Here is a 13,446-nt window from a genome sequence, read left to right on the forward strand (position 1 = left end):
GTGTGTCCTGCAAATGCAGTCTAGCATATTTCTGCTTCCTTAAGTGAACACTTATGGTGAGTGTTGTCACTCAGCAAATTGCTCTGTGAGACATCTGATTGCAGGAGCAGAAAGACAGGTTGATGTTCTCAGGGAGATCAATGGTGCACCAGGTTTTCTGATGACACCCAGCTTGCCTCTTTCACAGTACTAATGACAGCTCACCATTTTGCTACCACTGCTGCTATAAAAAAGACAATGCAATTCTTGGTGTCGTCCTTGGAGGCATCTTGTCACAGAGGACATTGGTAATGGTCCCTTCTCCATATGGCTAAGCTGCAAGCACAACGGAACATGCTCAGATCATAGCAGCCCATCATCAGAAACAGGGTTCCCATAGATGTGAAGCAGTTCGTAGAAGACCAACAAAGATTGTCAGGTGCAGGAGGCGCCACTTGTTAGAAAAGACAGATGAATGTCAGGCTTAGCAAACAGGCAAGTAGACTGGAAGAAACAGGGGGCGATACAATAACAGGCTACAAACACTGGAGGGTGCAGACACTGAGGATGAGAAATTAGCACGGAGCAAGGAGCTCCAAGTAGTCATAGGATAAAACGTACCAAGAAAAATATTCTGCAGAATATCAGGACAAAAGTGTTCTGGTGGGGAGCTCCATTGGCTGCAGAACTTTCTCCCAAAAGGAAGTGGGAAAAGCCCCATGAGTTGGAATTTTTAGAACCAGAGAGAACACAATAGTAGAACATACCCTATCATGCCCTAGTTATCAGAAGAAGCATTCGGGGCCTGATTTAAAGCTCATTTAAAATCAGTAGAAAGATTCTTACTAACTGCCATGGCTTTGGATCAGGCATTGGATGACCTAATCACTCATTTCCCCCTCTGACTTCTGCTACATTAATTTGCCTTCTTGTCTCTACACACAACAGTGTCACAATGGATTGGAACAACCTCCCTGCACTCTGCACTCCACTGCTGAGCCAGTAGAGAACCAGCTGTGGGAAGGTAGCCCCAGAGCTGTGGCAATGGCACAATGGCAGTGCTATGGGAGTTTGGAAGAATTCAGCTCAGGTATTTGTAAATCTGTTAATTCCCACTGCGTGTGGAAGGAACGAAACAAAGGATGAATGAAGTCAACCCAATGCTGAGTAAAAGCAACTCTCTTGTACAATTCACCACAAAGCGAAAGCGTGATTGGACAGATCTACAAATCTGTAAAGACATCTGCGTTTACAGTTCCCCAAATCTCCTCTCTGTGGTTCATGGTGATTGATCTGAGGTATTCAGATCTGCGGAACTCAATGATTGTTTTTTCTCTTCTAACCTCTGCCTGGTTCTCAGCTTTGTCTCGTGGAAAAGGCTCTTCCAGGATGGCTCTGTTTTAAAAATAAACTTAATCAGATCTGAAATAATGGGACTGTGTCTATTCACTGCCTGTAGCACAAATGTGCATATCGCAATCACCCAGTAGTTATCTTGTGCTCCAGGGCAGTTTGCTTTCATCCATTTACAATACATTTTGGCAGCGAGCAAAAAAAGAATGATTCTAGGCCTCAAAATTATTTGAATGGAAGGTGCTGTGGTATCACCAATCATGCAATTCAGGGAAAGAATAAACATAAATGATCTAACTGGGAATCCAGTCCTCGCTTCCATCCAGACATTCTTCCAGCTGAGCAGTAGTTACTGTTTATTTGACCTGCAGAAGAGGTGCTGTATAAGAAGCCCTGCCGAACAGCGCGGAGTTGTCACTCAGCACATACTTTACGCACCATTATGAGGACAGATCATCTTTCACAATATGTGGAAAGTGCTGTCTCGAGAGCCCGCATTTGCACACACAGAGAGCCAGGTTCTGAACTCTTTACTCCCATCGCTGAGCAGTTACTCACACGAATAGCCACACTGAAGTCAGTGGAGCGACTTGTAACCGGGAGGAAGGGGGTTACAATCTGCCCCCAAAGGGGCATAGCAGAGACAGTGTCAGTGCAAAGGGCCTCGTGCTGCCAGGTCAGTGTTCCACCTGCCCGTGGACCCGGACGGGCTCACTTGACGCTGTGTCTGCACTCTGGGCAGCATGCAGAGTGCATGCACCACACGCCCCCTCGCACAGGTATAAACAGCAATGTAATGGCCAGACACTGCTCAGGCGGGTAGAGACATGCCAGAACCTTGAGGGACATAGCCCACTTGGTTCTCTGCATACCCAAGCAGTGCCTTCCTGTCTACACAATTGCTATTAGCATGGGGTCCTGCAGCCTCCCTGCTGCCAGAGGCTTTCACTGCCACATGTAGCTACACACCGCAGTGGGGACGCAGCCTGCTTCACTGTGCTGTGTAGCTACACGTACCTTACATGCTGCGGCCAGCGTGGACAAGGCCTCAGGGAGCTCAGTTTCCAAGGTCCATTCCATCAATGAACAGAACTAGAGTGGCACTCTCACCCAAGGGCAGAAGGGACCACTGTGAGCAACCAGTCTGATCTCCTGTATGACACAGGCCAGACAACTTCCTGACAAAAACTCCTTCAAGAACCACAGTCTGGAAGATCAATTGGAGATGCTCCCTCGCTGCAAGGCCCTCTTGGCCTGGGAAGCCATGGCTAGGGGCCTCCCATACACCTTCATGTCCTGGGCCTCCCACACAGACCTTCAGGCCAGAGTGTTGGCTTGTCACAGGCTGTACGGGGTGGCCAAGGAGCCAGGGCTGTCTCTCACGATGCAGACAGGACAATCTGTATATTTTGCTCTCAAGTTTCATTACATAGCTGAAGTTGCCTGGCTTTTTCCAGGAGAAAAAGTGCCTCCTGTGATGCCATGATGGAAACACTTGGCTAAGCAATGGCTGGAGGGGGAGGGGGAAATGAGAGAAAGCTGCCCAACCACTCTTACTAGCTGAAAGGAAATAAAAACAATGGTTGCTGTTGCCTATAAAAAGACCTTTGTAACTGCAACCGTGCCACTCCAGAGAGAAATGGGAACTTGTTATGGTGATAAAACAGAGCTGTGCTCTTTAGTATAAAAGGTGTTAGAGAATGAGTTACAGTCTGCTAATGAAATCTAAAAGGGACAGAACAGAGACTTTACATCTCTCCCCCGGTGGAATAGTTTGGGGGTTTTTAAGTAATATCTGATGGAAAGTTTCACCTGCTCTCCAAAGGAGAGTGAATAAGGCAGGGAACTGGGGAGCTGAGCTGAGCTTGTGGAGTGGCGCATTACAGTAGTTGTACATAGTGCATAAATTAGGACTCTGCATCCTAAATAACTATTTAACATGCATTAGGGAGAATATGAATATTTTAATGGGCAAAAAACAATAGATTGCAGGTTCCATCCCCTTAGCTTCTGGTGTACTGATTTCTATCAGATTCTTCACTGGGTTATTATAATTTCCAGACAGAGAGGAGGCCAAGTTATCAGCTCCCTGGGTGCTGCACTTGGAAAGGATGGGCTAGAACAGGGGTCAGCAACCTTTCAGCAGTGGCGTGCCGAGTCTTCATGTATACACTCCAGTTTAAGGCTTCGTGTGCCGGTAATACATTTTAACGTTTTAGAAGGTCTCTCTATAAGTCTATAATATAACCAAACTACTGTTATATGTAAAGTAAACAAGGTTTTCAAAATCTTTCAGAAGCTTTATTTAAAATTAAATTAAAATGCAGATCTTATTAGTTTTCCTTTGCTTTTCCTTGCTGCGTTTTCCAGAATGTGGTGGCACATATTTGGAGACTTTAAGCTGCACACAGGCTTCTGAGTGATCAGTTGTTAACCGGCTGGAACCCCAGCAGGGCCGGCTCTACTGTTTTTGATGCCCCAAGCAGCGCGCTGAATTGCCACCTCAGACAGCAGGGACAGTCCATGTGCCGTTAGGGCAGCATGCGCGTTTCCGCAGCAGCGGCAATTGGCGGCAGCTTCGGTCTTCAGCCAGAAGACAGAAGCTGCGCCACCATGGACAGCTGCATAGAAGCTGCCGCTGAATTGCTGCAGCCGCAGAAATGCGCATGCTGCCCAAAAGGCACATGGACTGCTCCCTGCCATCCATGGTGGTAATACGGCGCCCTGCTTGGGAGCAAAAACACACGTACTGCCACCCCTTGCAGATTGCCACCCCAAGCACCTGCTTGGAATGCTGGTGCCTGGAGCCGGCCCTGTCATAAGTCATAAGTAGATAGGTAAGGGTTAATTTTCTTTTACCTGCAAAGGGTGAACAAAGGGGGAACCAAGCACCTGACCAGAGGACCAATCAGAGACCTGGATTTTTTTTAAAGTCTAGGAGGGGACTGGAAACTCGGGGTCTTTTTTTGTTTTTCTCGGCTGTGAGTAAACACACATGGACAGCTGCATAGAAGCTGCCGCCGAATTGCCGCAGCCGCAGAAATGCGTATGCTGCCCCAAAAGGCACATGGACTGCTCCCTGCCATCCATGGTGGTAATACGGCACCCTGCTTGGGAGCAAAAACACATGTACTGCCACACCTTGCAGATTGCCACCCCAAGCACCTGCTTGGAATGCTGGTGCCTGGAGCCGGCCCTGAACCCCTGATCGACAGCTGAGGTGAGTGGACCTGGTGGCTGGTAGGGCTGAGCAGGGCTGGAGGCCTGGATCCTCTCTGGCAGGGGGCCTGCAGCTGGAACCCCAGAGCAGGGGCTGAGCGGGTCAGCCTGTCCAGCTCTGGGGTTTCGGTGGTGGGCTGAGCGTCTCTGCCCACCTCTGCTGTGGTCTTTCAGCCACTGGCTCCTGCCAGCTGGGGTCACAGACTGCTGCCAGCCTGGGTTTCCTTCCCCCAGGTCAGCAGCGGGTGCTGAGTGGGACCCCAGCTGGCAAGGGATCAGTAGCAGGAACCCCAGAGCGACAGTGGGCTGAGTGTCTCAGCCCGCCCCACGTGCCAACATATATTGGCTCGCATGCCTCCTTTGGCACGTGTGTCATAGGTTGCCAACCCTGGGCTAGAACATCACAATAGTTCTTAAGGAAGGGAATATTCCTCTTTCCGGAGGAATCAGAAGCGCAGGTCAGTTCCAGTGATGGGCCTTTGCAGTTCCACTCTGTGCTCACCACTCAGGCTGGCGGGCTTGGGTTTGAAACCTTTGAAGAGCACAAATTAAATGTGTTTGGTGGGTGTCATGCTAATCTTAAAACCACCTTGTGGGTTGCGCAATGCGAGGCAGCGCAATGCTGAAGGGACGCTCAGGGTTGGGGCAGTGTGACATACTGCATCCTGGCAGCAGGCTGAGTGCAGGGAGAGGCCCATGTCCCTGACTCAGTGGCGGGGATGAGGAAGTGGAATGACTCTACGTTCCCGCTCCCCCTGACTCTGAGGCGAGCAGGCTGGAGTGACTGGAATGCGCAGCAGCAGGCAGGCAGTCCTGTCTGTCCAGGAACCAAGGCGGCATCACTCAGCATTTGCAGATCAGAGTAGGAAAAGGTGAAAGTAAATGAGGCATTTCTGATTCAGGGCCACTCACTGGTGGTCACATGTCAGCTACTGACAATGAGATTATTATTGGGGAACAATTCTGACAGTTATTTTTGGTGCTTGTGCAGGGTGCCCTGGAGATGGAAGAGAAAGAGCCCAGGGACTGACCCCTCGGTATGTCCCCAGAGGAGCTGCAGCAGCACGGGCAGTGACAGTGCCAGCTTCCCCATGTGCTGTCCTCAGGACAAAAGGAGGGGTCATTATCCAGGGATAGTTAAACACTGACCTCTCTGCTAACAAGGGAGGCAGCTGTTGGGATACGGGTGAGTCCCCACTGGGCAGGGGCTGACACTCCTGCCCACAGCTCCTAGGCTACCGTCGATGGCTGTTTTCACCCACCCAGCCTGAGCTGGCGCTGAACAGGCCATTGATACTTTATAGCATTCAGCGATTTCTTTCTAAGTTTGGCAGTGACGTAGAAACCAGCCTAGTCCAGTGAGTCGGGCACTGCACTGCACTGGACCCAGGAGCTCTAAGTTCTAATCCCAGATCTGACCTGCTGTATGTCCTTGAGCCAACACAGGGCAGGAACTGCCTCTCCCACTGTGTTTATACAGGGCCCTGAACAGTGTGGCTGGGTCTCCTGGGGACACCGGAACACACAGAACTAATGCAGTAGGAACCCACTGTCTGAGCAAGACCTGGAAATATCAGTGTTGCCCAAACTCTGTTAAATGACCTGAGAAGCCATTTCTTTCCCTGCCCTAGCACATTGTTTGTCAAGGTAAAGTCTCTTTCAGGTGAATTTGCCACAAAAGGAGAAAGATGGACCTGGCCTTGGTGCTGAGAGAGGCAAACCTGATCATGGCAATTAAACAGGCACCCAAGATGGAAAAGCAGTGGGCTTCCCTGTGAGAAGGGGTTAAATTGCCATGGAAACAAACATGCATTATTTACATGGCCTAATGAATAAAACATTTAAGTAGTAGGCTAATAAATTTCAGAACACAAAGCAAAGTAAGCTATGATTTAAATATATGCCTCTGATGAATATAACTTGAGTTATAGTGCTGAAGCAGTGGGAGACCAGCTCAGTTTTACACCCTCATCTCCCTAACATGAAGGTATATCTTCTTTTTAATAAATGTATTTCCAACGAGCACACAAAATGGCATGAAATTCTGTCTTGTCAGGCATCCTGAAGCCTTTTCTAATAGCTTTTCTTGTGAATTTCTGTTGAGAAAGGAATGCTTTTGTATTTTTTCCTGCACATTATGCCAGATTTCAAAGCAGGATAACATTAGCTATCAATTTGTTATACTGTTAGCAGAACATATGTTGGAAGGTTCCAAACAGATCCAAACTGAAAGATGTGTTGTGTATACGTGTGATCCATATGGCTGAACGTGCAGAATTCCTGTGCTTTCAGTATGCAGTATATTGCTGCGTTCAGGCTCCATACCGAATAGAATTTAGGGACTGGTTGTTATCAGATCAATTCACAGGAGCTTATGTCAATGACATCTTTATTTGCAGTGGATGTAAAGTGGATTTTCTGGGTTTGGGATTTTTGTTTGTTTGCTTTGCATGCACGGTATATAATCGGTTGTGAGAAATCCTGCGGTGAAATCCTGGCCCTACCAAATCAATGGCAGTTTGTCACTGTCGTCATTGGAACCACCAGTTCACCTGGGGTCCTGCTCTGCATTCGATGGAATGGAATGTGTGTCAGGTACAGCGTACTGGCCCTCAGGCCAGTCTGGGTGCACTCTGCTTGCCAGGAGCTCTGCACTCATCTCTTGGAGCCTAGGGTTTTTGTTGTTTTGGGGGGGACTAATGGGACAATCCCATCCAAGCCCCCTTTGTAGTGTGCAGTGCACAGTGTGGGAACAGTGGAGTGGATTCCTGGCCTCCAATGGCACGTGAAGAGTACCCCAACACATGGCCCTGAGCCCATCTCTCCTCTGCTGCTCTCTGCTTAGCTGTTTCCCAGATCGGAGGGGTTGAATATTATAGCAAATCACTCTGCACATTAAAGAGGCTGAATTTAGCCAGCTTTGCTGGAGTTGGAAGCCAGAATTCTGAAGCCCCTGATCCTGAGCTATCCCACGCTGGTTTGGGTGTGAACTGCTGCCCCCTACCGTCTGTGCCCAACCTGTACCGGTGCCCCTGGAGCTCCAAGGCCAGCCCTAGGATGGGAACTGGCAAAGGCCACGCAAATGGAAACATACTAAATAGTTAGGAAACAAATGATGAACGAATTCTATTTTTGCGGCACACACAGGCTATACACTTGGTGCAAGCCTTTTACAGTGCAACCCAATTTCCAGGTTACACAGAATCAGTCCCAGTCCTGCTGCTTCACTCCACTTGTCTCAATACCCAGCACGAGCTTCCCCGGATGGCCTGGGGCTTAAGGTTGAGGCATGTGATGAGGGGGACCCACCCCCACCCTCAGGCAGGCAGGACAGTTTAATATCCACACCACTCCCTGCCCACGGACAGGTGGAAATCTGCAGTGGCTGTGTTCTATCAATTCAGGTGGCAGCTTGCTGGCCGCAGAGATAGATGGAACAACAGCTGGTGCGTCTGAAAGAGACCAGGATAGTGAAATAGCTGAGCCCAACCAGGTCACTTGTCAATGGCCAACTTGAAGGCAGGCTGTTCAGTGAAAACACTTTTCAGAGGCCCTCCAACACTCACTGACACTGGAACTCTTCCTGGGGCATTCACTTCAGTGGTCACCTGGCCTTCCAGATACCTGGACCATTCACCTTAGCAACATGGCATTAGACATTCCTGCTCACTTTATCCTTCAACATGAAAAAAATCTGGGTTTTTATGCTATCAACTTCACTCTGGCCAGTTAATGAACTCCTCTAATATGGCTATCAGCAATCTCGCCTCCTCTGCCATCCTTGTAGCGATCATTAAGTCATCCATTTAAGCCATCGCTGGGGGCTGCCGTCTCTTACCAGGCTCTCTCTACAGCGCACCAGCCACACTGATTGACTATTCATGCAAATATAGTCATTGGTACCATACAGTATAACACAGTTCTTTCTCTTTTTTAAGGTTTAGCTTTTCTAGTCTACTGCTGTGGAACTTGCAGCAGTTAGTGCAGCCGTGGTGAAGCAAGTCTCCCGCAGAGGAACGGTTTCTAGAACTAACTAGCTAGCACATAACCAGTTATCCACAGCAGTAGCAGTGGCTGTGCAGTTCTGATGCTCCCTAGCTATTCTTGCTAGGACTGGTACTCAGGCAGATCAGGGATTCCTGCCACACTCAGCTTTTTGGCTCTGGAAAGACTTATGCAGACTGAATGCAAGAAAAAAAAATGGTGTCTATAAATGCTTGCTAGGATTCTGAAACTGCATTTATGGCTATTTCTGCTTAGATTACCAGTGTGCACATCTACCACAAATTCATCTGACGAAGTGGGTATTCACCCACGAAAGCTCATGATCCAAAATGTCTGTTAGTCTATAAGGTGCCACAGGACTCTCTGCTGCATCTACCACAAACACGTGTTACACTCAAATGCCAAAATATTTACTGCAAGTACATTTTGAACTATATATTTCATTACAAAAAATGCAACTCTTGGTGCAGACAGTTATTCATTGGAGAAGTCCTGGAGTTTAACAAATGGCTAAAATTGCAGAAGTGCGTGAGCTGTGTATGGACAATTTGAAAAACTGAGTGGTGGGGAGGATGAATTTCCTGGACTAAATGACTTGTTGAGAGTTATCCATTCAGCAGGAATCACGACCATGGGGAACATTTTCAGAAAGCCCTGGAGTGGGCACACTGTGCTGGGAAATGGGGAGGGAGGGAGAGAATAGGATCTTTTCATTCTGGGTCACCTCAAATTTCAAACACTGGAAAAGAATTTGTTTGTACCAAAGAGCTTCAGAAATGTTAGAGGCCAAAGGGGCCCAGGACCTAACAAGTGCAGAAACCCACCAGGCTCCAGGGCCAGCTCTAGGTTTTTTTGCCACCCCAAGTAAAAAAAAAAAAAAAAAGGGTGGCTGGATGCCACCCCTGAAAGTGCGCTGCCCCAAACACATGCTTGGTTTGCTGGTGCCTAGAGCTGACCCTGCCAGGCTCTCTATGACTCGTGACAGCCCAGGGCTCAGCTTCCTTCCACACTGCTCAGCACTGTTTCTGAATTGCCTTCTACCAATATTTGCACCTGGCTGTTCAAACAGGGCACACAGGGTAGGCAGTGCAGCACTACACTGATAGGCAAGTCTCCAGTGACTCTGTGCTTCGAACACTTTGCCCTCCCTCTTTGGTATGCGGCACTGGGCCGGAGGCAGGCAAGGACGGGTCAGCTCATTCGATTGCCAGCACTTTTTGCTTTTAGCCAGTGTGGAAGTGTTATGGACACAGCCTGAGCTGTGAGGTTGTGTTAATTCACCTGCTCAGCTACCATTCAAGCCCAGAAAAATGGACTCAATAGTGCTGCTCTTTGGTGGCCCCTATGAGGTGGCCGGGGGCCATTGGCTCCATGAGCTGTTATGTTTATAGCCCCCAGGTGCCTAAGACTGCCCCGACAGCCTACTAGAAGCCAGCGCAGTGCAGCAGGCTGGGGCTTCAGGGGCCTGGCACCTTCTCTCCCAAACCCCATTGGAACTGGGCTTGCAGGGGGCAGAAGCCCCTTTTCTGGGGTGAAGCAGGCTTGGCACGCTGCATCATTTCTTGTTTGGAACTCGGGGGAAGCATGCTCCTTTCAGTGTCCTGCCTTGGGTGAGGCCTGCCTGAGACGCCTGCTCTAGGACCATATGGAAATTCACGTTTATCTTCCCCAAACATACTGTTGTGAAGCCAGCCTCGCACATGGGTCCCATCATCCATTGATCCACGTGGGTCCACAGCAGCATGGTGACCCTGGACCGGGTGGTGGTGGATTCTTGCCTGGCTCACGTGTTGGTCTCATACCCCCAGGGAACAACCCTGCCCAGAGTCAAAACATACCAGCCTGGCCCCGTCTGCTCTGGAGGATTTAAAACAGAAGAGATACCAGTGGCCAAGCCTGCACTTTCTCCCCTCCCTTCCCATTAATACCACCACAAATTAAATGACACTAATGCAAATGTTCAGAGCGGAGTGTGGAATGTTGCTGACTGCATAATGGCCGTCATGTCTGCCTGCGTCCTGTCACTCTACTCCAGGTAATTAATTACCCTGTAAAGTGCTTTGAGATACAGTGTATGAAAAATGTTACATAAAAAAGCCAATACAATAGAGCTGTTGGTATTTAAAGTGGCAAAACCCAAAATAGGAAGACTGTTGACAAAACATTTTTAGCCACTACTTAAATTAGAAAGGTCCATCAATGAAAATTCAAGTAATTCATTACCCCTTACTACTGAAGCATTATATTTAAGGTACATACATATACAGGCCAGAATAATAATTTCCATATGAACTAGTTATTTATAACTACTGACAGGGGGAATTATGTGAAATAAACATAATTTATAGTTGTTCCAGGAAAAGCCATCAAAATGAAAACTAATAAGGATTTCTTTCAGCTAAAAAGGTGTCAATTTGCTAGAAACCAATGGGCAATGTTAATGCATCTGACAGAATTATTAATATATTTTCAAACAAAGTAATTGTTTATAAGCAGTCTTCCTTGCTCGGGCAGGGACCAAGGAGGTGATTCAATGATAGAAAATGCTGAGGGCTTGATTTATTTGGTGGTATGTTTTTTCTTCCAATTGGGAACTTTTATTTTTAAAACAAAAACAAACAAACACACAAACACATTTTAAAGAGAACTTGATACCAAGTAAGACTAGACAGTAAGTTAAGCTGCTCCCCGTTTTCCAGTTCTGGACCAGCACAGCTCTGCTGATGCATCTCAATCCCCCTGCAGCACTTGCTATTCCCGTCCCAAGAAGAGATTTCCAGCTGTGCTGAGTGGTTTCGTATTATGAGTTAGCATCCAACATGGCTGAAGACAAAAACTCATTTACTCTTGGGACCCAAGTAGAAGGTAATCTTAAGTGTTAAGCTGAAGGCCGGTGCACTGCCCCGGAGGCCACTAGATGGGATAACACTTTTTAGTTTGGAATTTTACATGACATGCTGAATTGCCATTGCAAGTCACAGCTGGTTATTGCTAGATTTTAACGGTTACAGTATTGCCTGGTCTGCATTCAGATTCTCTCCCACAATTACCAGTTTTGTATCTGAATTGATGGAATTGTCCTCTTGGTAAATTCCCTTTTTTATTGGCACACATTTTATTTTCTGCAGGAATTATGCTTTCCACATAATCATTTGCACTGTACAGCATATAAATAAATACTGGGACCAGTCCCCACAGAGGATGCACCAACATACTACACACTAATGAGCTGTGCAAAAAACATAAGCAAATTAGAAGCAGCAGAAAGGGCACCAGAAAGAGATCTGTGTAGGAATGGAGAACAGTTAGAACAGTCATCACAGCAGTAACTGCAGGAGGTTAGAATGACTCATTTTCCTTTCTTCTTGACTGTTCACCAAGTCGCTGTAGCTTTCCAGTGACACAGAGTGTCTGTGCCAGTGTTTACGAATGGAACTTTAAGGCTTCCCAAGGCCTTTCATTTGCTCTTTCAGCAATTCCAGAGATCGCTCACCTGCGTTTCATGGCACTTAGTATCACACAGCTTGAGCGAGCTGTTCCTAATGCTAGAGAGATGCAGGCAAGGCAGGAGCCCTCACAACAACATGGTGGTGGTAACGTCGTTGTCAGACAGTCTCTTGTATATAATCATAGGTTTTGCTGAAATAGCTCAGCTGATCTACTCAAAGGGAGCAAACAGAGGACTTGGACCTGCTGGGGCCTATGTTGGGTTTTGTACTTTTTTCTGCAACCCTCAAAGGCATTCACAGGCACATAAAGCAAAGTGTGGGGAGGCAGCCCCCTACTCTGCTCCAAGGAAAGAGGCGACTGCTCTCTGAGAAGGGAGACAAGCATGAACTTAGGTCACAGCAGGTAACGGGGGAAACTATTTTTGCCCACTTAGTTTCCAACTCTCCTTGTAACTTGTTCATCTGCTCACATGTGTTTTCTCTGACATGGAATCCTAAATAAAATGTATGGATTATTAAAGCACATCAATTTGCCTTTAATAGTCCAGTTGCCGTGGTTCCTCTCTCAAAGCTTTGGGCTATCAGTTTCCCTGCAGAGTTTTGTATTCCAGCCTTTCTTTCTTTCTTTCTTTCTTAGCACAGTCTCTGAAGGACATTTTGCATTTGAGAGAATTTTATAGTAAGGGAACTTTGATATTCCTGTGGATTCAGTGTCAGTCCCCAGGAAACCATCGATGTAGATGGGTTTGATTTTGCTCTTCTCGTTACTGTCCAGTACAATGGCATGAACACATTGTGAGCTTGCCGGCTGCTCTCTTGTGGTCCCATTAGCTTCTTCTTGCCAGTGCTGCTATTTTCATTAAGAGTCTGATGTGATGAATCATCTGATGATGTAGTAATTGCAACTAAAGGCCCAATCCTGCTCGGATTGGCTTCAGTCTCAGTACAGTCAATCCCTGAGTGACTGATAAAATCCCATTCCTTGGCAGGAGGCATGTTGTGCTGTCTGTGGGATGTCTGAGCACTTGCTGGGCAGAAGAGAAGGCCCAGCTCTTTTGTTAACCACACCAGCACTCAAGCTCAGTCTGAGTTTGCTCAGGCGTCTGCAATATCTAATTCATACTGGCCATGCTCAGAGGCCAGGTCGGCATTAGCATATAGTCACCTATCACATTAGCACTCCACTCTAGTGCCTGGCAGTCCGGTCTCTGATTCATTCAGGTCTTTTAGACAGTTCTGGTCCAGCCATTTCAGGGACTGCTTAGAAGAGCGGTCAGCAATCTTTCAGAAGTGGTGTGCCGAGTCTTCATTTATTCACTCTGATTTGCCTACCCCTGGCTTAGAAGATAGTGTAAGGTCACTGGCTGCTCTTCTACATCCTCTCTGGTGTCCAGGGAGCACAATCTGAAAACACGAGCACATGTTTTCTGTCTGAGCGTGA

This window comes from Chelonoidis abingdonii, chromosome 24 (assembly GCF_003597395.2).
Source record: "Chelonoidis abingdonii isolate Lonesome George chromosome 24, CheloAbing_2.0, whole genome shotgun sequence".
In the NCBI taxonomy this organism is placed as follows: Eukaryota; Metazoa; Chordata; order Testudines; family Testudinidae; genus Chelonoidis; species Chelonoidis abingdonii.